Genomic DNA, 27,331 nt, shown 5'->3' on the forward strand with positions numbered 1-27,331 from the left:
TATGGATGGTTACAGGGAGATGGCGAGACTGTTATGGCCGTGATAACGTTTGAGGGTTTGGCTGCTGGGCTGCTTCCCGTGCACCAAGTTGATGCGAAAGAAAGATAGAACACAGTTCTGTACAGTCTTTCACCACCTTGGGATGTCCCAAAGCATTTTACAGCCAATGAAGTACTTTTTTGAAGTGTAGTCGCTGTTGTAATGTAGGAAACACGGAAGCCAATTTGTGCACAGCAATATCCCACAAATAGCACTGTGATAATGACCCGGTCATCTGTTTTTTTCAGTCATGTTGGTTGAGGGATAAATATTGACCCAGGACACTGGGGAGAACTTCCCCTGCTCTTCAAAGTAGTGGCCGTGGGACTCTTTTACATCCACCTGAGAGGGCAGAAGGGACCGCAGTTTAACATCTCACCCAAAAGACTGCACTTACAACAGTACTGCACTGTCGGAGGGTCAGTACTGAGGGAGTGCTGCACTGTCGGAAGGTCAGTACTGAGGGAGCGCCGCACTGTCGGAAGATCAGTACTCAGTACTGACCCTCCGACGGTGCGGCGCTCCCTCAGCACTGACCCTCCGACAGCGCAGTTCTCCCCTCAGTACTGCCCTCCAGCAGTGCGGCGCTCCCTCAGTACTGCACTGGATGAGTCTGCCTGGATTTTGGGCTCGAGTCACTGGGATGGATATTGGTGCCTTTCACTGCTGGGCGTTGATTGCTGCCTGTGTGGAATGATCAGCTATTGTTGCTTCTTATTAAAGAGCTCATCCTCTAAATTAGTTCCAGGGGAATAATTCAGTTTTTTCACTGAAGCAATACATTAAGATCAAACAGAAATGGAGCTTTTGGACCAAGTGGTATTGACTGTCAGTCAATAAAAACTGGTCCTAGTTAATCAGTATCTTACTCACTTGCATCTCGGCTTCATTCATTCATATGGTGTCACCTCTGAGTCAGAGGCAGTGTATTCAAATTCCACTCCAAACCCTGAGCACGTAATCTAGGCCAGAGGCCAGCGAACTTTTTTTTTTAAACTGAAGAGCCTTTTATAAGAAATTTGCCTAAAACGCAAACTGTTTGGAGCTGCAAGACAAAAAAAGAATAAAATTAGCCAAACAACAGTTTTCTACTCGGAATAAAACATCAATAACAAATTTACTTACAAAAGTGAAAGAATGGTTTTTGTTTTCGTGTTTTTATAATTGACTATGCAATAATTGAAATTATGTATTTTTATTTTAAATTTGTCAGTACGGCTCTAGGATGTCATTCCTGAGGTACCTCTCATTCCTGACACTAGGGACTTAGTATCAGCAATTTTGAGAGATTTGTCTATCTGTTCTCACTGTCTCTCTTGGTGGTCCATTCCATGTATCGAGCAGACTGTGTTTTTAAAAAAAAAAGTTAAATCCAAGCATTTTGCTCATTTTATACCCAAGGTCAGGAAGATTATCGGCCTCTAATAGTGGCAGGAGGGCCCTGACCATCGTACAGCTGCCTTATGTCAGGTTTGCATTTTTTAAAATTTCAGATTGTTGTATTTTCAGTCTTTTTCCCCCTTTGCACATTTTTATTTGAGGTTGCATTTACTCTTTTTCCTTTGGATGGGTCATTTCTGTTTATATTTCAGAGCATTACAGATTTTGTATTTAAAAGAAATTCTAAAAACGCAGTGACTGCGGCTCCATTGATTGACAGATCCCTCTCGGCCTCCCATCGCGACATACACCATTGTGTGTCGCACGGTTACACGCTGACGTCTTCACCTTGTCCGGTACTGAAAGATGCCAGACCGATGCTAAGCACCGTTGCCTTAGCAACAGACTGGGCCTGAGTATCAGGCCGAGGATGATGGTGGCGGCCTCAAGTCCGAGGGTGCTATGCTGGGCCCTGGGGGTGCTGTTGTGGGTGGGGGCGAGGGAGGGCTAGCACCTGGGAGTGGCCTGGGCGACAGGCTGCTAACTGGCTCTTCCCACTCCGCAATACCGTTTTTCATTAAGAAAATGACTTGAAACCGTGAACTTTATCATAACTATTAAACTTTGATGCCCACAGGAAAATTGTGCTACCCTCTAGTTCTTTGAGTCGACATTCTCTCGACTTAATATTTCTAGACTTTTTCATGAAATTGAGAAACGGCTGATAAAGGTTGGAGCCTCAAATGAGACATTCAGGAGCCGTGAGTTGCTGATCCCGTGATCTTGGCTGCTACTTGAGTGCAGTACCGAAGGAGTGCTGCTTGTTGGAGGTGCCGTCTTTCAGATGTATAACTGACTCCCTGGCAGTATTTAACCCTCCCCCAGTAGTAGCAAAATTGATCAGATCTCTGCTGCTTGTGGAACTTTGCTGTGGCTGCTGTATTTGCATACAAAACAGTAACTGCAATTCAAAAATACTTCATTATCAGTGAAAAGAGGATGTGAAAGGCACTAGATAGAATCATGCAGCACAGGAGGCTATTTAAACCATCATACCTGTGCCAATTATTCACCCCCACTCCCACCCAAATACTTCTTCCCCATTGCCTTTCAAAAGATCCTCATCTTTTTTCACCACCACCCCCCGGTTTTTCTGATAATTCTCTTAAATCTGTGCCCTCTGGTTACTAATCCTCATGCCACATTGAACATCTCTATTAAATCTCCCCTTAACCTTCTCTGCTCTAAGGAGAACAATCCCATCTTCTCTACTATCTCCACATTAATTGAAGTCCCTCATCCCTGGGACCATTCTAGTAAATCTCCTCCGCACCTTCTCCACAGCCCTGACATCCTTCCTAAAGTATAGTGTCCAGAACAGACACAATACTCCAGCTGGTGTCTAACCAATGATTATCAAGGTTTATAAACACAAGTTCTTTTATTAAGGGTTTTTTGTTCATAATCCAGCTGTAACAATGACTGACTAGGGAGTGGGTGTTGCAGTTACATAACTATTCCTTCTTTAACTCTTCAAGTTAGGATTGATTCCAGACAATATTGTCAGACGAACACCCATCGCTGTTGCTTATGAGATTGGGACAATCTCAACCCAGTTCTTGGGGAAATAGTAACTACACAGGTACAGTGAGGGTCTTTATCTCCAGTTATATCAAGTAAGTATGGGAGTAACAGAGGGAACTTTACTCAGTACCTTAACATTTTTTTTTGTGTTCTACATTTCCAGCTCTGATCTACTGAGTGTGCATTTGCATCCCTTACTCTGCAAACTGTGGACCACAATCCTGCACTCTGGATTTCTCTCCCTAAACTCTACAGTCTCACTAGCCCCTTCTGAGAACATCTTTACTCACCTCCCATGCTGTACCTCTCCTGGGAGTGTTTGATGGGACAGTGTAGAGAGAGCTTTACTCTGTATCTAACTCTGACCTGAGAGAGTTTCTTTCAGGAAATGACACAGAATGGAACATCAACAAGCTCTCTTGGGCCTGCCTTGGTCCTATCTTTTATGTTTTCATACTGCTTGTTGGAGCCAGTTTTGGTAATATCTCTGGCCTCCTTATCTCAAGAGACAATGGATAAGCGCCTGGAGGTGGTCAGTGGTTTGCGAAGCAGCGCCTGGAGTGGCTATAAAGGCCAATTCTAGAGTGACAGGCTCTTCCACAGGTGCTGCAGAAAAATTTGTTTGTCGGGGCTGTTGCACGGTTGGCTCTCCCCTTGCGCCTCTGTCTTTTTTCCTGCCAACTACTAAGTCTCTTCGACTCGCCACGCTTTAGCCTCGCCTTTATGGCTGCCCGCCAGAGTGTGTATAAGGGCTGTAATCTAGCACTCTGCAGCAAATGTCTGTTGAAGGCTGCGTGGAATTGGATGGAGGTTTGTCTAACTGTGATGAAGGTGTGCATGTGATGCTGCTTCTGGTATTTCCCTCGTTCTGATGGACTGGTTGTGCGATCTGAGGAGGATTAACCGTTGGTCAGAGAGTCTCAGGCTAAAGGTGGGTCATTAAACTTGTTCTTTCTGATCTCCATGATTTCATTGTTTTATTGGAAGTCTGATCTACAATTGGCCTTAACGTTAATGGGCTGAGAAGCAGAAATGCGGTCAGAGTTCCTGTTAATCACTAACTGCTGTTGGATTGGTACCTGTGTGAGATCTGAGGATAAGATTGACTCTGACTTTGGGAGTTGATCGAAACGGACAGTGGCACCTGCTGAAAAGTCCAAAAATAAATATATTGAAGATGAAACGGGTACATGTACCAGGTGCAAACAGGATATTTATATAATTACTAGCGCTCCTGTTCTTCTCAAACTGTCGAAAGAACAAGGCTGTTTCTCCTGTTCTAACCCTCAACAAACAATTGAATCAGGGCTGGGCCATGTCAGAACACTAGACAGAAGGACAAACCCTGTGGACAGAATGGCCTTTCCTCCTGCCCAACATATTTTGTGTTTCTTGAGCCCACTTCACTTACCCCACCCTTGACATCCGAATATTTTTCACGGCAGGTCCCTGGGTGAAAATAGGAAGTGGGGAGCCCAGTCAAGGAGCATTGTGGGCAGTTACTGTCTGAAAATTCCTGGCATGACTGAGATCAGCTAACTGCACAGACTGAGGGTGTAATCTGGGATGTTCCAAGTGCCCATGAATCAATTGCACTGTGCCCTATCTATTTACCTGCTGAACCGGCAGTGAGGGAGTTGCTTTAATAACAGGAAGGGACTGTGCAGTGTGCCTGGAGTTTCTGTTGAGATTTAGTTGAAAGGTGGAGAGGTAAATACTAATAGGGACGTGGAAACAGCAATAGACCATTCAGCCCATCATGACTCATCTGCGTCTGAACTCCATTTGCCAATCTTTGACCATTGCCCTTTATTGTGACTGATAGAAATGTATCCATAGCTCTTGGTGGAAGGGGAGGGGGTAGAGTTCCACATTTCCACGACCATTTATCTGAAGAAATTTATTTGTTCTTGATTCTCCCACCAGAGGAAATATTTTCTCTCTATCTACCCCATCAATTCCCTTTTATCATTAAAGTAATAGGAAGGTGACCAGGGAAAATCATCTGGCGATTCTCTTCAGGTAATATTTCTGCACTCATTATCGACCAGGATGCCACAGAGTGGGATTTTGGCAGAGTATCTATAGTTATTGTTGATTTTTTTCGGCCATAGTCCGACAAGAGTATGCCAGACTCCTACAAAGAAGATGAATGGCAATGAAATACATCCATATGAATCCTCTTTGATGGTTCCGTGGATAAATGTACCAATTGATGTGACATTGAGTTGTACAGATAAACAAAGTCCCAAAGCTAATCCCTGGCCTATGTGGCTAAATTCTGTGAGAGTTCAGTTAGCCAATCTCAGTGCAGGCATTAAAGTTGCTGTTGGCATCTCCAGGCTGTGAAAGGTAAAATTATAAAGGATTCTAACTCGTAATTGTTATCCAGTGGTCCTTGGTGAAATTCTGCATGTGCGCAGACATTGATCAGACTTGCATATTTTGGCCAAAATGTTAAAATGCCCTCTGCCATTCACTGTTGTGTTTACGTAAGAAGAATAGCCACATAGGCAAGGCACCAAAGGGTCACTTCTACCAAAGAGTCAAGGCAAAAGCAGCAAAGGGAAAACATTTTGAAGGAATATTGCAGGAGGGAAAAATGAAGCGTGAAGAATACTTCGTTTATATTATAGGGAACTCTTCAAATAGAAGCAGTTCCATTCATCTTGACTTCCTGTTAAGTGGTCCCATTCTATTTACATTGTGGAGCAGACTCCACAGGGCTGCTGGCAACACAAATCAAGCCCGTATGCGCAAGCTTGTGCATGCAGAGTTTGAAAGTCATATTTGCTACTTTAATTTCTGATGGGCATCCTTTCCCTAATGGCTGCACCAGATCTTCTGCCTCTGATGTTGCAGGAGTGATTAGTGGCTGGAGAAAATAGCACACTACAATCCTTTACAATTTTTCCTTTACAAGGATGATACCAGAACTGAGAGGTTATAACTCCGGAAAGACTGAACAAGCTGGGGCTCCTTTCTCTGGCAAAGAGAAGACTGAGGAGTGACCTGATAAGAGGTTTTAAAATTATGAAGGGGTTTGATGGAGCAGATGCAAAGATGTTTCCACTTATGGGATAGTCTAAAACTAGTGGCCATTTTATATTTATGGCCCCTAATAAATCTAAAAAGGAATTCAGAAGAAACTTCTTTACCCAGAGAGTGGTTATAATGTGGAACTTAGTAACACAAGAAATAGTTGAGCCAAATAGCATTGATGCACTTTAAGGGGAAGCTAGGTAAGACATGAGGGAGAAGGAAATAGAAGGATATGCTGATAGGATTTGTTAAAATAAAGTGGAAGGAGGCTCATATGGACCATAAAAGCCAGCACCCATTGGACCGAACAGCCTGTTTCTGTACTGTAAATTCTGTGTAATGCTGACAGAAGCAATAAATACACCTCACAGTGGTGGTAAAAGTGCTGTAGGGTAAATAAATAAAGCATAAAAACAGTGGCGCAGTGGTTAGCACCGCAGCCTCACAGCTCCAGGGACCCGGGTTCGATTCCGGGTACTGCCTGTGTGGAGTTTGCAAGTTCTCCCTGTGTCTGCGTGGGTTTTCTCCGGGTGCTCCGGTTTCCTCCCACAGCCAAAAGACTTGCAGGTTGATAGGTAAATTGGCCATTATAACTTGTCACTAGTATAGGTAGGTGGTAGGGAAATATAGGGACAGGTGGGAATGTGGTAGGAATATGGGATTAGTGTAGGATTAGTATAAATGGGTGGTTGATGTTCGGCACAGACTCGGTGGGCCGAAGGGCCTGTTTCAGTGCTGTATCTCTAATCTAAAAAAACTCTTCTGGTGAGAGATGCAGCAGACCTTTATGTTTGATTACACTATTGAGCAATATATTTTGCTCATAAGCATTTAAGGTGTGTACCTCAAACCGCAAGGATCTGTTTTGGGGCCACTGCTGTTTGTCATTTTTATAAATGACCTGGAAGAGGGTGTAGAAGGGTGGGTTAGTAAATTTGTGGATGACACTAAGATCGGTGGAGTTGTGGATAGTGTCGAAGGGTGTTGTAGGGTACAGAGGGACATAGATAGGCTGCAGAGCTGGGCTGAGAGATGGCAAATGGAGTTTAATGTGGAAAAGTGTGAGGTGATTCACTTTGGAAGGAGTAACAGGAATGCAGAGTACTGGGCTAATGGGAAGATTCTTGGTAGTGTAGATGAACAGAGAGATCTTGGTGTCCAGGTACATAAATCCCTGAAGGTTGCTACCCAGGTTAATAGGGCTGTTAAGAAGGCATATGGTGTGTTAGCTTTTATTAGTAGGGGGATCAAGTTTCGGAGCCACGAGGTCATGCTGCAGCTGTACAAAACTCTGGTGAGACCGCACCTGGAGTATTGCGTGCAGTTCTGGTCACCGCATTATAGGAAGGATGTGGAAGCTTTGGAAAGGGTGCAGAGGAGATTTACTAGGATGTTGCCTGGTATGGAGGGAAGGTCTTACGAGGAAAGGCTGAGGGACTTAAGGTTGTTTTCGTTGGAGAGAAGGAGGAGGAGAGGTGACTTAATAGAGACATACAAGATAATCAGAGGGTTAGATAGGGTGGATAGTGAGAGTCTTTTTCCTCGGATGGTGATGGCAAACACGAGGGGACATAGCTTTAAGTTGAGGGGTGATAGATATAGGACAGATGTCAGAGGTAGTTTCTTTACTCAGAGAGTAGTAGGGACATGGAACGCCCTGCCTGCAGCAGTAGTAGACTCGCCAACTTTAAGGGCATTTAAGTGGTCATTGGATAGACATATGGATGAAAATGGAATAGTGTAGGTCAGATGGTTTCACAGGTCGCGCAACATCGAGGGCCGAAGGGCCTGTACTGCGCTGTAATGTTCTAATTCTAATCATTCTAATCACCTCCAGTAGATGACCCTTCAACCACCTAAATTCAAGGGGATAAACACCAAATAAATTCAATGTGTAGTCATAATTTAAGCCATAATATTATGATGAATCTGCCTTGCACCCCCTCCAAAGCCAGTGTATTTAGATTGACTGTCAGACAGGTAAAATGTCAGAATCGTCTTAAGAATAAAAAAATTCATCGGCTGCAAAAAGTACTGGAACTCCAAGGATTCTGTTTAGGTAATCTGGAACCGTAGATCCTGGAGTGGGGAGCCAGCGGGGGAGGTCCTGGAGTGGGGAGCCAGCGGGGGGAGGTCCTGGAGTGGGGTGTCAGCGGGGGGAGGTCCTGGAGTGGGGAGCCAGCGGGGGGAGGCCCTGGATTGGGGAGCCAGCGGGGGGAGGCCCTGGATTGGGGAGCCAGCGGGGGGAGGCCCTGGATTGGGGAGCCAGCGGGGGGAGGCCCTGGATTGGGGAGCCAGCGGGGGGAGGCCCTGGATTGGGGAGCCAGCGGGGGGAGGCCCTGGATTGGGGAGCCAGCGGGGGGGAGGCCCTGGATTGGGGTGTCAGCAGGGGGAGGTCCTGGATTGGGGAGCCAGCGGGGGGAGGCCCTGGATTGGGGAGCCAGCGGGGGGAGGCCCTGGATTGGGGAGCCAGCGGGGGGAGGCCCTGGATTGGGGAGCCAGCGGGGGGAGGCCCTGGATTGGGGAGCCAGCGGGGGGAGATCCTGGATTGGGGAGCCAGCGGGGAGGGGTGGGTCCTGGAGTGGGGAGCCAGCGGGGGAGGGGTGGGTCCTGGATTGGGGAGCCAGCGGGGGGAGGCCCTGGATTGGGGAGCCAGCGGGGGAGGGCCTGGAGTGGGGAGCCAGCGGGGGAGGGGTGGGTCCTGGATTGGGGAGCCAGCGGGGGAGGGCCTGGAGTGGGGAGCCAGCGGGGAGGGGTGGGTCCTGGAGTGGGGAGCCAGCGGGGGAGGGGTGGGTCCTGGATTGGGGAGCCAGCGGGGGAGGGCCTGGAGTGGGGAGCCAGCGGGGAGGGGTGGGTCCTGGAGTGGGGAGCCAGCGGGGGAGGGGTGGGTCCTGGATTGGGGAGCCAGCGGGGGAGGGCCTGGAGTGGGGAGCCAGCGGGGGGAGGTCCTGGAGTGGGGAGCCAGCAGGGAGGGGTGGGTCCTGGAGTGGGGAGCCAGCGGGGGGGGAGATCCTTTAGTGGGGAGCCAGCAGGGGAGATCCTGGAGTGGGGAGCCAATGGGGGAGATCCTGGAACACAGCAGCACTGGGGAAGTAAGACCTTCTGGAGGATGGATTTCTGGGGTTTGTCAGTATTAGGAGAGAATTATGAGTTTGGAAATATTGGGTCGTGCAGGGTGAAACATGTTTTGGAGGAAAACCTGGGGTCTGACTACTGAGAGCTCATGTAATTCGGCAGTATTGAGCTAACATACTTGGGGTTGGGGTTTCCAGGGATTGGGACATGTGAGAGATGTCCAGATACTCGGACAACAGTTTGCACCATTGATGAAGAAAAATATTCCAGGATGCCTCACAGAAGTAAATGGATGCCGAGCTGCGGAGGCGACATTGGGAAGGGTGAGAAAAAACTTGATGATTGAGGTGAGTTTAAAGGAGTGTCTTAAAGGACGAGAAGGAGTTGGAGAGGGTTAGGGAAGGAATTCTAGGGACTAGACAGCTGAGGACACGGCCACCATTGATGGAGCATTTGCTGGAGGTCAAAGTTGGAGTAATGCAGAATAGAGTGTTGTACAGCTGGTAACGGTTACTGTCATAGGGTGTGCAAAACTAGATGCAATATAAGATAGCAGTAGCAGAGTTCTGCATGAGCTGGGGGATAAGAGCTGGACAGGAGATCATTGGAATAGCCAATTCTGAAGTCAGTAAAGATGTAGATGAGGGTTCCAGCAGCTGGCGGGCTGAAGTATTGGAGACGGTCAGTGTTACAGAGGTGAAGGTCGGTGATTTTAGTGATGGAGAGGATATGGGGTGGAGAGCTCAGCTCAGGACCAAGTACAGTGTTGAAGTTGCAAAGTATCTTCGAGGGTGGCTAAGAAGGAAGATAGGAGCAGTGTCGAGGGTACAGAGTTTGTGCTGGGACTGATGACAATGGCATCAGTCTTCCCAAAGTTTAGCTGAAGCATCACCTAGGCTCTGCGCAGAGAGTAGCACATACCTGGAACAAGCAGCTTTCCCTTTTAAATAAGTGGGATGGAAATCTGTTTGGTTTAGTGCAATTCTTTCTGAGGAATTGTGTCAGGTAATGCTGAACACCTAGGGGGTGAAGACAATAATCCATCCCAAAGAATGAGAGACAAATGAGAAAAAGAGATGGAGAGAAAGAGTGAGACAGACAGAGAGAAAGTGAGAGATGGACAGAGTGAGTGACTGATGACAGAAAGAGAGAGGTGAATGGAGAGTAAAATAGAGGAAGACGAGAGTAACTGAGTGTGAGGGAAATTAAGAATTGGAGACAAAAGAGAAAGACAAGAGTATGGAAGAATTAGAGTGGTAGAACAGAGAAATTGGAATAGGGCCTGCACGTCCCAGCAGAACTCGTCACTCTGAGAAAGATAACACTCTCCCACTAAGCGTATGTCTCCACATTGAAAATATATCTGTGCGAAATCAGAATCATTTGAATGGACTAAAATGCCACATTCACCAGTTTACATACTAAACAGCAATGTTAAAGAGCTTACAGAGGAACGCAGTGTCAATGAGAAATAGCAAGACAGCGATACAGTGCCAGCCAGCCCAGCATTTTTAAGGCTCTGCTGAGTTTTTGCCGGTTTTCCTTCCTCAAGCAGGGGTGCGGAGCCCAGAGTCTGTTCATCACTGGGGTGCAGAGCCCAGAGTCTGTTCATCACTGGGGTGCAGAGCCCAGAGTCTGTTCATCACTGGGGTGCAGAGCCCAGAGTCTGGTAATCACTGGGGTGCAGAGCCCAGAGTCTGTTCATCACTGGGGTGCAGAGCCCAGAGTCTGTTCATCACTGGGGTGCAGAGCCCAGAGTCTGGTAATCACTGGGGTGCAGAGCCCAGAGTCTGTTCATCACTGGGGTGCAGAGCCCAGAGTCTGTTCATCACTGGGGTGCAGAGCCCAGAGTCTGTTCATCACTGGGGTGCAGAGCCCAGAGTCTGTTCATCACTGGGGTGCAGAGCCCAGAGTCTGTTCCTCACTGGGGTGCAGAGCCCAGAGTCTGTTCCTCACTGGGGTGCAGAGCCCAGAGTCTGTTCCTCACTGGGGTGCAGAGCCCAGAGTCTGTTCATCACTGGGGTGCAGAGCCCAGAGTCTGTTCATCACTGGGGTGCAGAGCCCAGAGTCTGGTAATCACTGGGGTGCAGAGCCCAGAGTCTGTTCATCACTGGGGTGCAGAGCCCAGAGTCTGTTCCTCACTGGGGTGCAGAGCCCAGAGTCTGTTCCTCACTGGGGTGCAGAGCCCAGAGTCTGTTCCTCACTGGGGTGCAGAGTCCAGAGTCTGTTCCTCACTGGGGTGCAGAGTCCAGAGTCTGTTCCTCACTGGGGTGCAGAGTCCAGAGTCTGTTCCTCACTGGGGTGCAGAGTCCAGAGTCTGTTCATCACTGGGGTGCAGAGCCCAGAGTCTGTTCATCACTGGGGTGCAGAGCCCAGAGTCTGTTCATCACTGGGGTGCAGAGCCCAGAGTCTGTTCATCACTGGGGTGCAGAGCCCAGAGTCTGTTCATCACTGGGGTGCAGAGCCCAGAGTCTGGTAATCACTGGGGTGCAGAGCCCAGAGTCTGGTAATCACTGGGGTGCAGAGCCCAGAGTCTGTTCATCACTGGGGTGCAGAGCCCAGAGTCTGTTCATCACTGGGGTGCAGAGCCCAGAGTCTGTTCATCACTGGGGTGCAGAGCCCAGAGTCTGTTCATCACTGGGGTGCAGAGCCCAGAGTCTGTTCCTCACTGGGGTGCAGAGCCCAGAGTCTGTTCCTCACTGGGGTGCAGAGCCCAGAGTCTGTTCCTCACTGGGGTGCAGAGCCCAGAGTCTGTTCCTCACTGGGGTGCAGAGCCCAGAGTCTGTTCATCACTGGGGTGCAGAGCCCAGAGTCTGTTCATCACTGGGGTGCAGAGCCCAGAGTCTGGTAATCACTGGGGTGCAGAGCCCAGAGTCTGTTCATCACTGGGGTGCAGAGCCCAGAGTCTGTTCCTCACTGGGGTGCAGAGCCCAGAGTCTGTTCCTCACTGGGGTGCAGAGCCCAGAGTCTGTTCCTCACTGGGGTGCAGAGTCCAGAGTCTGTTCCTCACTGGGGTGCAGAGTCCAGAGTCTGTTCCTCACTGGGGTGCAGAGTCCAGAGTCTGTTCCTCACTGGGGTGCAGAGTCCAGAGTCTGTTCATCACTGGGGTGCAGAGCCCAGAGTCTGTTCATCACTGGGGTGCAGAGCCCAGAGTCTGTTCATCACTGGGGTGCAGAGCCCAGAGTCTGTTCATCACTGGGGTGCAGAGCCCAGAGTCTGTTCATCACTGGGGTGCAGAGCCCAGAGTCTGGTAATCACTGGGGTGCAGAGTCCAGAGTCTGTTCATCACTGGGGTGCAGAGCCCAGAGTCTGTTCATCACTGGGGTGCAGAGCCCAGAGTCTGTTCATCACTGGGGTGCAGAGCCCAGAGTCTGTTCATCACTGGGGTGCAGAGCCCAGAGTCTGTTCATCACTGGGGTGCAGAGCCCAGAGTCTGTTCCTCACTGGGGTGCAGAGCCCAGAGTCTGTTCCTCACTGGGGTGCAGAGCCCAGAGTCTGTTCCTCACTGGGGTGCAGAGCCCAGAGTCTGTTCATCACTGGGGTGCAGAGCCCAGAGTCTGTTCATCACTGGGGTGCAGAGCCCAGAGTCTGGTAATCACTGGGGTGCAGAGCCCAGAGTCTGTTCATCACTGGGGTGCAGAGCCCAGAGTCTGTTCCTCACTGGGGTGCAGAGCCCAGAGTCTGTTCCTCACTGGGGTGCAGAGCCCAGAGTCTGTTCCTCACTGGGGTGCAGAGTCCAGAGTCTGTTCCTCACTGGGGTGCAGAGTCCAGAGTCTGTTCCTCACTGGGGTGCAGAGTCCAGAGTCTGTTCCTCACTGGGGTGCAGAGCCCAGAGTCTGTTCCTCACTGGGGTGCCGAGCCCAGAGTCTGTTCCTCACTGGGGTGCAGAGCCCAGAGTCTGTTCCTCACTGGGGTGCAGAGCCCAGAGTCTGTTCCTCACTGGGGTGCAGAGCCCAGAGTCTGTTCCTCACTGGGGTGCAGAGCCCAGAGTCTGGTAATCACTCGGGTGCAGAGCCCAGAGTCTGGTAATTAGAAGGGTACAGTGTTCTGGCTCTGGTAACTGGAAGCTTCCCATTCCCTGGGGTATTGGGCTCAGTCAACTCTGTGATAGACAAAGTTAGCTGAAAACATGAGTAATAGGGGAGAGATGTAGCTCGTGCTTTCGAAAGTGAGGTTGCTCCGGGTCTTCTGTTATAAGGCTGTTGGAGATGTACACCTGCAGCTATAATGTTATACTCAGGTGCTTAAGCCAGGTAATTGTGTAACGCTGTGGAGCAGTTTTAATTTTCCATTTGTGTATTAAGTATCTGCCATGGTTTGTGCAGTTGGGGTTCGGGTTTTTCATGAGCTTCACAGATGATCAGAGCCAGGGATCACCTGTGTCTGCTCTTTCACAAGGTGTTTGTGACTTCGTGTGAACTTTATTTGCCTTTTTCATCAGAGTTGGAGTTAAAGTTGTAGTGTGTGGATCCAAAATGGCTGGTGTGACAACAAACGGGTGTTGTGGGATGTTATTGAGTTCCTGGTGGATGGGCAGTCATTTTCCTTGACTTGCTGGACTTCCTGGAGGGTTGCAGCATCACGATGAATGCAAAGGGAGCTTCAACATGTTGGCGACAGACTCAGACTTTACTTGGGCAAGCCCCTCAATGTTGAGTTGAAGGATCCTCGCTGCAGGACCTATTGGGCTTAGCTGTTACGGTGCACGAGTTGTTGCTCTGATGACCGGAAGATTCTGATCGATGGTCAGTCACTGGGTTGATGGGATTAGTCATGACTACTCACTTTATAGAACAAGTTGAGTGAAGGTTGCCATCTTCCCCTCCGGTTTGTGGTGAGATGGTGAGTGCGATGTACCAGTCACCCAAAGTTGTCTCCCTCGCCCCTCCTTTCAAAGGTTCCAATTTCAATATCAGCAGTTGGTGTTGTAAGCAGAGTAAACAGGCTCTCTCTCTCTCTCTCTCTCTCACACACACACACAAAGCATTTCCTTTCTGGCTGCCGGTACAAGAACACAGCTTCACTCTTGCAGTCAGAAGGGAATGCAGTAAGTCTCGTACTGTGGCTCCTCTCTCCAGCTGTTTGAGATCTGAGACAACCCACCATTCAAGCTGGCATCAGACAAACTGCAGGAAGGTGCAGCAGGCAACACCCACCCTTCCCAGGTAAGCTTCTAGATCCTGTTACACCTTCTCTGTTAAAATAAACATCACTCTTGTTAAAAAGACTAAACGATAGAAGAAAATTGTGTGGAACAAACTTGGGACATCTGAAACCACCAGTGAAGTAGGTTTGAACTGTAGTCACTATTGTAATGTCGGGTCAATTTTTAGTGTGCTTTGACAATGCTCCATTACTTTGAGGTTAGTAAACTCTGAAAATAAAAGTAATTAAGGAAAAAAGTGGGGAATACACCTTAAGGTCTCTGCCTAAACAGTCAGGAAGGAATCCTGCTAATTTCTCCCAAACTCAGGGGAAAACCTGCATCAGTAATTCCCACAGTAAGTCCCCCTCTGAACTTGAGGCACTCCGTTCTCTCAGGTCTAACCCCGACATGGTCATCAAACCTGCAGACAAGGGTGGTGCTGTTGTTGTATGGCGTACCGACCTCTACCTTGCAGAAGCTCAACGCCAACTCACAGACACCTCTTCCTACCTCCCTCTGGACCATGACCCCACCACCGAACATCAAGCCACCGTCCAAAGGACTGTCACTGACCTCATCTCCTCTGGAGATCTTCCCTCTACAGCTTCCAACCTCATAGTCCCGCAACCCCGGACAGCCCGCTTCTATCTCCTTCCCAAAATCCACAAACGGGACTGTCCCGGCAGACCCATTGTGTCAGCCTGCTCCTGCCCAACTGAACTTATTTCTTCCTATCTAGACTCTATCTTTTCTCCGCTGGTCCAGTCTCTTCCCACCTACATCCGTGACTCTTCTGACGCCCTACGTCATTTTGACAATTTCCAGTTTCCTGGTCCCAACCGCCTCCTCTTCACTATGGACGTCCAATCGCTCTACACCTCCATCCCCCACCAGGATGGTTTGAGGGCTCTCCGCTTCTTCCTGGAACAGAGGCCCAACCAGTCCCCATCCACCACCACCCTCCTCCGCCTGGCTGAACTTGTTCTCACATTGAACAACTTCTCCTTCAACTCCACGCACTTCCTTCAAGTAAAAGGTGTCGCTATGGGTACCCGCATGGGTCCTAGTTATGCCTGTCTTTTTGTGGGATATGTCGAGCATTCTTTGTTCCAGTCCTACTCAGGCCCCCTCCCCCAACTCTTTTTCCGGTACATTGATGACTGTATCGGTGCCGTTTCCTGCTCCCGCCCCGAACTCGAAAACTTTATCAACTTTGCTTCCAATTTCCACCCTTCTCTCACCTTTACATGGTCCATCTCTGACACTTCCCTTCCCTTCCTCGACTTCTCTGTCTCCATCTCTGGGGATAGGTTGTCTACCAATATCCATTATAAGCCCACTGACTCCCACAGCTACCTCGACTACACTTCTTCACACCCTACCTCCTGTAAGGACTCCATTCCATTCTCCCAGTTTCTCCATCTCTGACGCATCTGCTCTGATGATGCTACCTTCCATGACGGTGCTTCTGATATGACCTCCTTTTTCCTCAACCGAGGATTTCCCCCCACTGTGGTTGACAGGGCCCTCAACCGTGTCCGACCCATTCCCCGCACCTCTACCCTCACCCCTTCCCCTCCCTCCCAGAACCGTGACAGGGTTCCCCTTGTCCTCACTTTTCATCCCACCAGCCTCCATATCCAAAGGATCATCCTCCGCCATTTTCGCCACCTCCAGCGTGATGCCACTACCAGTCGCATCTTCCCCTCCCTTCCCCTGTCAGCATTCCGAAGGGATCGTTCCCTCCGCGACACCCTGGTCCACTCCTCCATTACCCCCACCACCTCGTCCCCGTCCCAGGGCACCTTCCCTTGCAATCGCAGGAGGTGTAATACCTGCCCATTTACCTCCTCTCTCCTCACTATCCCAGGCCCCAAACACTCCTTTCAGGTGAAGCAGCGATTTACTTGTACTTCTTTCAATGTAGTATACTGTATTCGCTGCTCACAGTGTGGTCTCCTCTACATTGGGGAGACCAAGCGCAGACTGGGTGACCGCTTTGCGGAACATCTCCGCTCAGTCCGCAAGCAGGACCCTGAGCTTCCGGTTGCTTGCCATTTCAACACTCCCCCCTGCTCTCATGCTCACATCTCTGTCCTGGGATTGCTGCAGTGTTCCAGTGAACATCAACGCAAGCTCGAGGAACAGCATCTCATCTACCGATTAGGCACACTACAGCCTGCCGGACTGAACATTGAGTTCAATAATTTCAGAGCATGACAGCCCCCCACTTTACTTTCATTTTTAGTCATTTTTAGTTATTTTTTCTTCCTTTTTTTTGCATTCCTTTTTACATTTTTTGCATTTATTTCATTTCATCTTAGTTTGTTCAGTTTGCTTACCCACTGTTTTTTTCAGGTTGTTTTTCTTCAGGTTTGCACTTGCTGATGTTCTATATTCAGTATATTCGCACCTAATCTGTACTAATGCTTTGTCTTTCAAAACACCATTAACATATTGTTTGCCTTTGCTCCGTGACCTTTTGGTCAGCTATGTGGCCTGGTCCAATCTGCACCTTCTCCTTTGTTATCTCTTGCCCAACCCCCACCTCACTTGTTTATAATCTGTGACTTTTCTAATATTTGTCAGTTCCGAAGAAGGGTCACTGACCCGAAACGTTAACTCTGCTTCTCTTTCCACAGATGCTGCCAGACTTGCTGAGTGAATCCAGCATTTCTTGTTTTTGTTTCAGTAATTCCCACTACTGGCACTGCTGGTATGTGCCATTAATCTTAGACCAGGAACTGTTATTGCAAAGTTCCAGCTCTGCAGTGCTCCTCCACACCTCACAGCCCCATCCTGTCTCTCCCCACCCCCTCATTCCCCCAACCCCTCCCTCACCACCTGCTATTCAGACAGCCTGGGTAGCTGTGTGGGGAGTGGGGGGTGGACGGTGAGCCCCGGTATATCATTAAGACAATAACAGAAGCTGAGTTAACATTTCAGGTCAATGATCTTTCATCAGAACTTTTCACCAGTTCTGAAAAAATGATTCCGCCCTTGATAAGTAGACTGTCGGCAGTGTTGTATGCTGTTCTCAGTATTCACATTGAACAGGACGAATAGGCAAGGAATGAGGCAGGTCAGGACACGAAGAGAGAGAAGGAGGCTCATGTTTCTGAACAGCGCAGACACTACTCCACTCAGACACTCAGTACACAAGGTGTCAGCAACTGTTAGGAGATCCTCCAATCCTCCGGCTGTCTGTGTGTGTGGACAGGACAGTGGGTTACACAACCTCACCAAGATAACAGAAACCTTAATATAGCTTAAAAAATACTTGATACATATGTTATATACAGAGTGACTGAGTTTTTAACAGGGGCTAAAGTGAGAGTGTGTGTTACACAGGGTACAGTGGGCGGCGCAGTGGTTAGCACCGCAGCCTCACAGCTCCAGGGACCCGGGTTCAATTCTGGGTACTGCCTGTGTGGAGTTTGCAAGTTCTCCCTGTGTCTGCGTGGGTTTTCTCCGGGTGCTCCGGTTTCCTCCCACAAGCCAAAAGACTTGCAGGTTGGTAGGTAAATTGGCCATTATAAATTGCCCCTAGTATAGGTAGGTGGTAGGGAAATATAGGGACAGGTGGGGATGTGGTAGGAATATGGGATTAGTGTAGGATTAGTATAGATGGGTGGTTGATGGTCGGCACAGATTCGGTGGGCCGAAGGGCCTGTTTCAGTGCTGTATCTCTAAAACTAAACATATGAACATACGAATTAGGAGCAGGACTCGGCCACTCGGCCCCTCGAGCCTGCTTCGCCATTCAACAAGATCATGGCTGATCTGATTGTACCTTCGACTCCACATTCCCGCCTATTCCCAATAACCTTTCACCCCCTTGTTTATCAAGAATCTATCTACCTCTGCCTTTAAAATATTCAAAACTCTGCTTCCACCGCCTTTTGAGGAAGAGCGTTTCAGTGACGACCCTGAGAGAAGAAATTTCTCCTCATCTCTGTCTTAAATGGGCGACCCCTTATTTTTAATCAATGACCCTGGTTCGAGATTCTCCCACAAGGGGAAACATCCTTTCCACATCCACCCTGTTAAGACCCCTCAGAATCTTGTATGTTTTCCATCAAGTCGCCTCTTACTCTTCTAAATTCCAGCGGATACAAGCCTAGCCTGTCCAACCTTTCCTCATAAGACAACCCGCCCATTCCAGGTGTTAGTTTAGTAAACCTTCTCTGAACTGCTTCCAATGCATTTACATCCTTCCTTAAATAAGGAGACCAATACTGTACACAGTACTCTGGATGTGGTCTCAACAATGTCCTGCATAGCTGAAACATCACCTCCATAATCAATTCTCCTCGCAATAAACAATAATATAGTATTGCTGAAAATAGAGACATGTTGTTGAAGCTTCTCGTCTTGCACTCGGCAGGACAATCCACAAGAATAACCAATGTAAGGGAAAACAACAACTACATTCTATTAGCTTTCCTAATTACTTGCTGTACCTGCATGATAACCTTTTGCACGAGAACACCCAGATCTCTCTGCATCTCAGAGCTCTGCAATCTCTCACATTTAGATAAGTTTCTTTTTTATTCTTGCTGCCAAAATGGACAAATTCACATTTTCCCACATTATATACTCCATTTGCCAGATCTTTGCCCACTCACTTAACCTATCTATATCCCTTTGTAGTTTCCTTATGTCCTCTTCACAACTGACTTTCCTACCTATCTTTGTGTCATCAGTAAATTTAGCTACCATACCTTCGGTCCCTTCATCCAAGTCATTTATATAAGTTGTAAAAAGTTGAGGCCCCAGCACTGATCCCTGTGGCACACCACTCGTTACATCTTGCCAACCAGAAAATGACCCATTTATGCCTACTCTCTGTTTCCTGTTAGCTAGCGAATCTTCTGTTTCTTGCCAATATGTTACCCCCTGCACCATGAGCTTTTATTTTCTGCAATAACCTTTAATGTGGCACCTTATCAAATGCCTTCTGGGAATCTAAGTACAATATATCTACCAGTTCTCCTTTATCCACAGCACATGTTACATCTTCAAAGAACTCCAATAAATTGGTTAAACATGATTTCCCTTTCACAAAACCATGTTGACTCTGCCTGATTACCTTGAATTTTTCTAAGTGCCCTGCTATAACATCTTTAATAATAGCGTCAAACATTTTCCCTTTGACAGATGTTAAGCTAACTGGCCTGTAGTTTCCTGCTTTCTGTCTCCCTCCCTTTTCATTTACATATAGATTGGTCAAATCAGATTAGCAATAATACTGTGGAGGAGAATTTCCTGGAGTGTGTACGTGATATTTTTTTAGACCAATACGTTGAGGAACCAACTAGAGAACAGGCTGTTCTAGACTGAGTATTGTGCAATGAGAAAGGATTAATTAACGATCTTGTTGTGCGGGGTCCCTTGGGGAGGAGCGACCATAACATGAGAGAATTCTTCATTAAGTTGGAGAGTGAAGTAGTTGAATCCGAAACAAGGGTCCTGAATCTAAATAAGGGAAACTACGAAGGTATGAGGGGCAAGTTGGCTATGGTAGATTGGGGAACTTTACTAAAAGGGTTGACAGTGGATAGACAATGGATAATATTTAAAGAACGTGTGCATGAATTACAACAATTATTCATTCCTGTCTGGCGCAAATATAAAACTGGAAAGGTGGCTCAAACATGGCTTACAAAAGAAATTAGGGATAGTATTCGATCAAAAGAGGAGGCAGATAAAATTGCCAGAAAAAACAGCAAGTCTGAGGATTGGGAGCAGTTTAGAATTCAGCAAAGGAGGACAAAGAGGTTGATTAAGTGGGGGAAAGTGGAGTATGAGAGTACATAAAAACTGACTGTAAAAGCTTTTATAAATATGTGAAGAGAAAAATATTAGTGAAGACAAATGTAGGTCCCTTACAGTCAGAAATGGGGGAAATTATAATGGGGAGCAAAGAAATGGCAGAACAATTAAACACATACCTTGGTTCTGTCTTCACAAAGGAGAACACAAATAACCTCCCAGAAATATTAGGGAAGCAAAGGTCTAATGAGAGGGAGGAACTGAAGGAAATCAGTATTAGTAAATAAATAGTGCTAGGGAAATTAATGGGGTTAAAGGCTGATAAATTCCCAGGGCCTGATAATCTACATCCCAAAGTACTAAAGGAAGTGGCCCTGGAAATAATGGATGCATTGATGGTCATCTTCCAAAATTCTATAGACTCTGGAGCAATTCCTACAGATTGGAGGGTGGCAAATGTAACCCCGCTATTTAAAAAAGGAGGGAGAGAAAAAACAGGGAATTACAGACCTGTTAGCCTTACATCAGTAGTGGGGAAAATGCTAGAGTCTATTATAAAGGATGTGAAAGCAGAACACCTGGAAAACATAAATGGGATTGGACAAAGTCAGCATGGGTTTACGAAAGGGAAATCATGTTTAACAAATCCACTGGAGTTTTTTGAAGATGTAACTAGTAGAATAGATAAGGGAGAGCCAGTGGATGTGGTGTATTTGGATTTTCAGAAGGCTTTTGATAAGGTCCCACATAAGAGGTTAGTGTGCAAAATTAAAGCACATGGGATAGGGGTAATGTACTGGCATGGATTGAGAAATGGTTGAGAGACAGGAAACAGTGAGGAGGAATAAACAGGTCTTTTTCCGGGTGGCAGGCAGTGACTAGTGGGGTACCGCAGGGATCAGTGCTTGGGCCCCAGCTATTCACAATATATATTAATGACTTGGGTGAGGGAACTAAATGTAACATTTCCAAGTTTTCAGACGACACAAAGCAGGGGGGGAATGTGAGCTGTGAGGAGGATGCAAAGAGGCTCCAATATGATTTGGACAAGTTGAGTAAGTGGGCAAATGCATGGCAGATGCAGTATAACGTGGATAAATGTGAGGTTATCCACTTTGGTTGTAAAAACAGAACGGCAGACTATTATCTGAATGGTGATAAATTGGGAAAGGGGGAGGTGCAACGAGACCTGGGTGTCCTTGTACACCAGTCACTGAAAGCAAACATTCAGGTGCAGCAAGCAATTAGGAAGGTAAATGATATGTTGGCCTTCATTGCAAGAGGATTTGAGTACAGGAGCAAGGATGTCTTACTGCAGTTATACAGGGCCTTGGTGAGACCACATCTGGAGTATTGTTTGCAGTTTTGGTCTCCTTATCTGAGGAAGGATGTTCTTGCCATGGAGGGAGTGCAAAGAAGATTTACTAGGCTGATTCCTGGGATGGCAGGATTGACATATGAGGAGAGATTGGGTCGACTAGGCCTATATTCACTAGAGTTTAGAAGAATGAAGGGGGATCTCATAGAAACCTATAAAATTCTAACAGAACGAGACAGGGTAGAAGCAGGGAGGATGTTCCTGATGGCTGGGGAGTCCAGAACCAGGGGTCACAGTCTCAGTATACGGAGTATGTCGTTTAGAACCGAGATGAGGAGAAATTTCTTCACTCAGAGGGTGGTGAACCTGTGGAATTCTCTACCACAGAAGGCAGTGGAGGCCAAGTCATTAAATATATTCAAGAAGGAGATAGATATATTTCTTGATGCCAAAGGGATCAAGGGATATGGGGAGAAAGCAGAAACAGGATACTGAATTAGATGATCAGCCATGATCTTCTTTGAATGGTGGAGCAGGCCCGAAGGGCCGAATGGCCTACTCCTGCTCCTATTTTCTATGTTTCTTTGTTTTTGAATAAAGGAGTTACATTCGCTATTTTCCAAATTTAGGGAATTTTGGAAAATCAAAACCAACGCATGAACTATCTCACTAGCCACTTCTTTTAAGATCCTCGGATGAAGTCCATCAGGACTGGGGGACTTGTCAGCCCACAGCTCCAACAATTTGTTCAGTACCACTTCCCTGATTGTAATTTTCTTGAGTTCCTCCCTCCTTTCCATTTCCTGACTTACAGCTAATTCTGGGATGTTACTTGTATCCTCTATAGTGAAGACCGATGCAAAATACCTCTTCAATTCATCTATCATCTCCATTCTTTCCCTTATTAATTTCACAGACTCACTTTCTATAGGACCTATGCTCACTTTGATAACTCTCTTTTTTAAAATATCTATAGAAACTCTTACTATCTGTCTTCATATTTCTCACCAGCTTTCTCTCCTACTCTAATTTTTCCCTCCTTATTAATCTTTTAGTCATTCTTTCCTGTTTTTTATATTCTGTCCAATCTTCTGACCTGCCTCCCATCTTTGCGCAATTATAGGCTTTTTCTTTAAGTTTGATACTATCTTTAACTGATTTTAGTTAATCATGACTGGCGGGTCCCACCCTTGGAATTTTTCTTTCTCGTTGGAATATATCTATTCTGTGTATTCTGAAATATCCCCTGTAATGTCTGCCACTGCATCTCTGTTGACCTATCCTTTAAGCTACTTTGCCAGTTCACTTTTGGTAGCTCTGCTTTCATGCCCTCATAACTGCGCTTATTTAAGTTTAAAATACTCGTCTTAGACCCACTCTTCTCTCCCTCAAACTGAATGTAAAATTCGATCATATTATGATTGCTGCTGCCTAGGGGTGCCTTCACTATGAGGTCATCAATTAATCCTATCCCGTTGCACAATACCAGGTCTAGTATAGCCTGCTCTCTGGTTGGCTTCAAAATGTGCTGTTCTAAGAAACTATCCTGAAAACATTCTATGAACTCCTTATCTAGGCTACCTTTGCCCATCTGAATTTTCCAATCTATATGGAGATTAAAGTCCCCCATGATTATCGCCGTACCTTTCTGACAAGCACCCATTCTTTCTTGCTTTATACCCCGTCCTACCATGTGGTTAGTGTTAGGGGGCCTGTACACCACTCCCACTTCTACATTTGGGTTTCTTGAACTTGGGTCACCCCTCTCTATTGTGCTCATAGCATCATTAATTAACAGAGCCACCCCTCCACCTTTTCCTAGCTTCCTGTCCTTTCTAAATGTCATGTACCCTTCAATATTCAGGTCCCAATCTGTATCATCCTGTAGCCATGTCTCTGTAATGTCTATCAGATTGTCCTTACTTATTTCCATTTGCATTATCAGTTCATCTGTTTTGTTTCGAGTGCTGTGTGCATTCAGCTATAGAGCCTTTAGTTTTGTCCTTCTATTATTTTTGTAACCTCAAGCCTTATCTGTTGATTTACTCTTAGATTTGTATGCTCTGTCTCTTCCTGTCACAGTCTGTTTATCATTTCCCATATGAATATCTTTCTCTATTGCCTTGTCTCTGCTCTTTGATTTACCATATCTTCCCAAATTTGATCCCTTGCCCCCACTATTTAGTTTAAAACCCTCTCTACTTCCCTAGATATACGGTTTGCTAGAACACTGGTCCCAGCACTGTTCAAGTACAAACCGTCCCAACGGTACAGCCCCCACTTTCCCCAGTACTGGTGCCAGTGCCCCACGAACTGGAACCTATTTCTAACACATCAGTCTTTGAGCCGCGCATTAATTTCTCTAATCTTATTTGCCCTACTCCAATTTGCATGTGGCTCAGGTAATAATCCAGAGATTATAACCTTTGCGGTTCTGCTTAATTTGTTGCCTATCTCCTCATACTGACTATGCAGAATGTCTTTCTTATCCTGCCTATGTCATTGGTACCTGCATGGACCATGACAACTGGATCTTGCCCCTCCCACTGTAAGTTCCTCTCCAGCCCTGAGCAGATGTCCTGAACCCTAGCACCGAGCAGGCAACACAGCCGTCTGGGCTCTCACTCTTTGCTGCAGAGAACAGTGTCAGTCCCCCTCACTATACTGTCTCCTACTACCACTACATTCCTTTTTGCTTCCCACACTTGAAGGGCTTCCTGTACCATGGTGCCATGGTCAGTCTGCTCATCCACACTACAGCCCTCGCTCTTGTCCATACAAACTGCAAGAACCTCAGACTTGTTGCTCAATTGCAAGGGCTGAGGCTCCTCCACTCCCACCATCTTGATCCCCTTACCTGCCTGACTCGCAGTCACACCCTCCTGTCCCTGACCTCTGACCACTAACCAAAACAGATGACCCTATCCTAAGGGGTGTGACTGCCTTCTGGAACAAAGTGTCCAGGTAACTTTCCCCCTCCCTGATGCATTACAGTGTCTGCAGCTCGGCATCCAGCTCAATGACTCTGAGCCGAAGCTCCTCAAGCCGCAGACACTTAGTACAGATGTGGTTGCCATGGATTGCCGTGGCATCCAGGAGTTCCCACATACTGCAGCCATGACACATCTCCTGTCCTGCCATCTTTATTCTGTTAATTTAATTAAATTTATTTTCTCTTAATTTATAGTTCCCCTCACTTACCAAACTCCCTTCTTCACACTCTGTGCCCTCCAGCAGCACTGAGTCCCCTGAATTTATGCTCTCTAAAAACAATGATGTCTCAGCTTTGCTAGAACTCTGCTGAGCTCCGAAACCAGTTTAAGCTAGCTAATTAATTAAGTAGCTACAGCTAATCTCAGAGAGTTTGTATACCTCTGTTTCAAACTGTAAGAAACCTAACTTGCCACTTAACTTAAACAGTAATTTCAATTGATTGCTAAATGTAAACGAAACAAAACCTAGACTTGAGAGAGATTAACCCTTCCAATCCACTCACTTATCAAACACCCTTCTTGAGACTCTGTGCCTTCCCAGCAGCACTCAGTGCAGACCACAGAGGGTACCAGTGGGAGAGTGTGTTACACGGGGTACCAGTGGGAGAGTGTGTTACACGGGGTACCAGTGGGAGTGTGTGTTACACGGGGTACCAGTGGGAGTGTGTGTTACACGGGGTACCAGTGGGAGTGTGTGTTACACGGGGTACCAGTGGGAGTGTGTGTTACACGGGGTACCAGTGGGAGAGTGTGTTACACGGGATATCAGAGAGAGAGTGTGTTACACGGGGTACCAGTGGGAGAGTGTGTTACACGGGGTACCAGTGGGAGAGTGTGTTACACGGGGTACCAGTGGGAGTGTGCGTTACACGGGGTACCAGTGGGAGAGTGTGTTACACGGGGTATCAGGGGGAGTGTGTGTTACACGGGGTACCAGTGGGAGAGTGTGTTACACGGGGTACCAGTGGGAGTGTGTGTTACACGGGGTACCAGTGGGAGTGTGTGTTACACGGGGTACCAGTGGGAGTGTGTGTTACACGGGGTACCAGTGGGAGTGTGTGTTACACGGGGTACCAGTGGGAGTGTGTGTTACACGGGGTACCAGTGGGAGTGTGTGTTACACGGGGTACCAGTGGGAGTGTGTGTTACACGGGGTACCAGTGGGAGAGTGTGTTACACGGGGTACCAGTGGGAGTGTGTGTTACACGGGGTACCAGTGGGAGAGTGTGTTACACGGGGTACCAGTGGGAGAGTGTGTTACACGGGGTACCAGTGGGAGAGTGTGTTACACGGGGTACCAGTGGGAGAGTGTGTTACACGGGGTACCAGTGGGAGAGTGTGTTACACGGGGTACCAGTGGGAGAGTGTGTTACACGGGGTATCAGGGGGAGAGTGTGTTACACGGTGTACCAGTGGGAGAGTGTGTTACACGGGGTACCAGTGGGAGAGTGTGTTACACGGGGTACCAGTGGGAGAGTGTGTTACACGGGGTACCAGTGGGAGAGTGTGTTACACGGGGTACCATTGGGAGAGTGCTTTACACGGGGTAGCAGTGGGAGTGTGTGTTACACGGGGTAGCAGTGGGAGTGTGTGTTACACGGGGTACCATTGGGAGAGTGCGTTACACGGGGTACCAGTGGGAGAGTGTGTTACACGGGGTACCATTGGGAGAGTGCTTTACACGGGGTACCAGTGGGAGTGTGTGTTACACGGGGTAGCAGTGGGAGTGTGCGTTACACGGGGTAGCAGTGGGAGTGTGCGTTACACGGGGTAGCAGTGGGAGTGTGCGTTACACGGGGTACCAGTGGGAGTGTGCGTTACACGGGGTAGCAGTGGGAGTGTGCGTTACACGGGGTAGCAGTGGGAGTGTGCGTTACACGGGGTACCAGTGGGAGTGTGTGTTACACGGGGTACCAGTGGGAGTGTGTGTTACACGGGGTACCAGTGGGAGTGTGTGTTACACGGGGTGCCAGTGGGAGAGTGTGTTACACGGGGTGCCAGTGGGAGTGTGTGTTAAACGGGGGTACCAGCGGGAGAGTGTGTTACACGGGGTATCAGGGGGAGTGTGTGTTAAACGGGGTACTAATGGGAGAGTGTGTTACACGGGGTATCAGGGGGAGAGTGTGTTACACGGGGTATCAGGGGGAGTGTGTGTTAAACGGGGTACTAATGGGAGAGTGTGTTACACGGGGTATCAGGGGGAGAGTGTGTTACACGGGGTATCAGGGGGAGTGTGTGTTACACGGGGTGCCAGTGGGAGAGTGTGTTACACGGGGTACCAGTGGGAGAGTGTGTCACACGGGGTACCAGTGGGAGAGTGTGTTACACGGGGTACCAGTGGGAGAGTGTGTTACACGCGGTACCAGTGGGAGAGTGTGTTACACGGGGTACCATTGGGAGAGTGCGTTACACGGGGTACCATTGGGAGAGTGCGTTACACGGGGTACCATTGGGAGAGTGCGTTACACGGGGTACCATTGGGAGAGTGCGTTACACGGGGTACCAGTGGGAGAGTTTGTTACACGGGGTACCACTGGGAGTGTGTGTTACACGGGATATCAGAGAGAGAGTGTGTTACACGGGGTACCAGTGGGAGAGTGTGTTACACGGGGTACCAGTGGGAGAGTTTGTTACACGGGGTACCGGTGGGAGTGTGTGTTACACGGGGTACCGGTGGGAGTGTGTGTTACACGGGGTACCGGTGGGAGTGTGTGTTACACGGGGTACCGGTGGGAGTGTGTGTTACACGGGGTATCGGGGCGAGAGTGTGTTACACGGGGTATCAGGGGGAGAGTGCGTTACACGGGGTACCAGTGGGAGAGTGCGTTACACGGGGTAGCAGTGGGAGTGTGCGTTACACGGGGTAGCAGTGGGAGTGTGTGTTACACGGGGTACCGCTGGGAGTGTGTGTTACACGGGGTACCGCTGGGAGTGTGTGTTACACGGGGTACCGGTGGGAGTGTGTGTTACACGGGGTAC

At 48.0% G+C, this 27,331-nt stretch overlaps 1 protein-coding gene across 2 annotated transcripts in view; it reads left to right on the forward strand.

Moving 5' to 3' along the window:
- The first annotated feature begins 1,425 nt into the window (after positions 1–1,425).
- Positions 1,426–27,331, forward strand: part of cysltr3 (cysteinyl leukotriene receptor 3) — a 41,018-nt gene continuing 15,112 nt past the window's right edge. The window contains exon 1 of one of the 2 annotated variants that reach the window (XM_068023608.1): positions 1,426–1,509. The gene's annotated coding sequence lies outside the window, so the exon portion shown is untranslated. Of the gene's footprint in view, positions 1,510–14,067; positions 14,286–27,331 lie in introns of those variants that run through there. The other variant, XM_068023607.1, reaches the window with a different exon arrangement.

The sequence above is a fragment of the Heterodontus francisci genome, chromosome 48 (genome assembly GCF_036365525.1).
Source record: "Heterodontus francisci isolate sHetFra1 chromosome 48, sHetFra1.hap1, whole genome shotgun sequence".
Classification (NCBI taxonomy): domain Eukaryota; kingdom Metazoa; phylum Chordata; class Chondrichthyes; order Heterodontiformes; family Heterodontidae; genus Heterodontus; species Heterodontus francisci.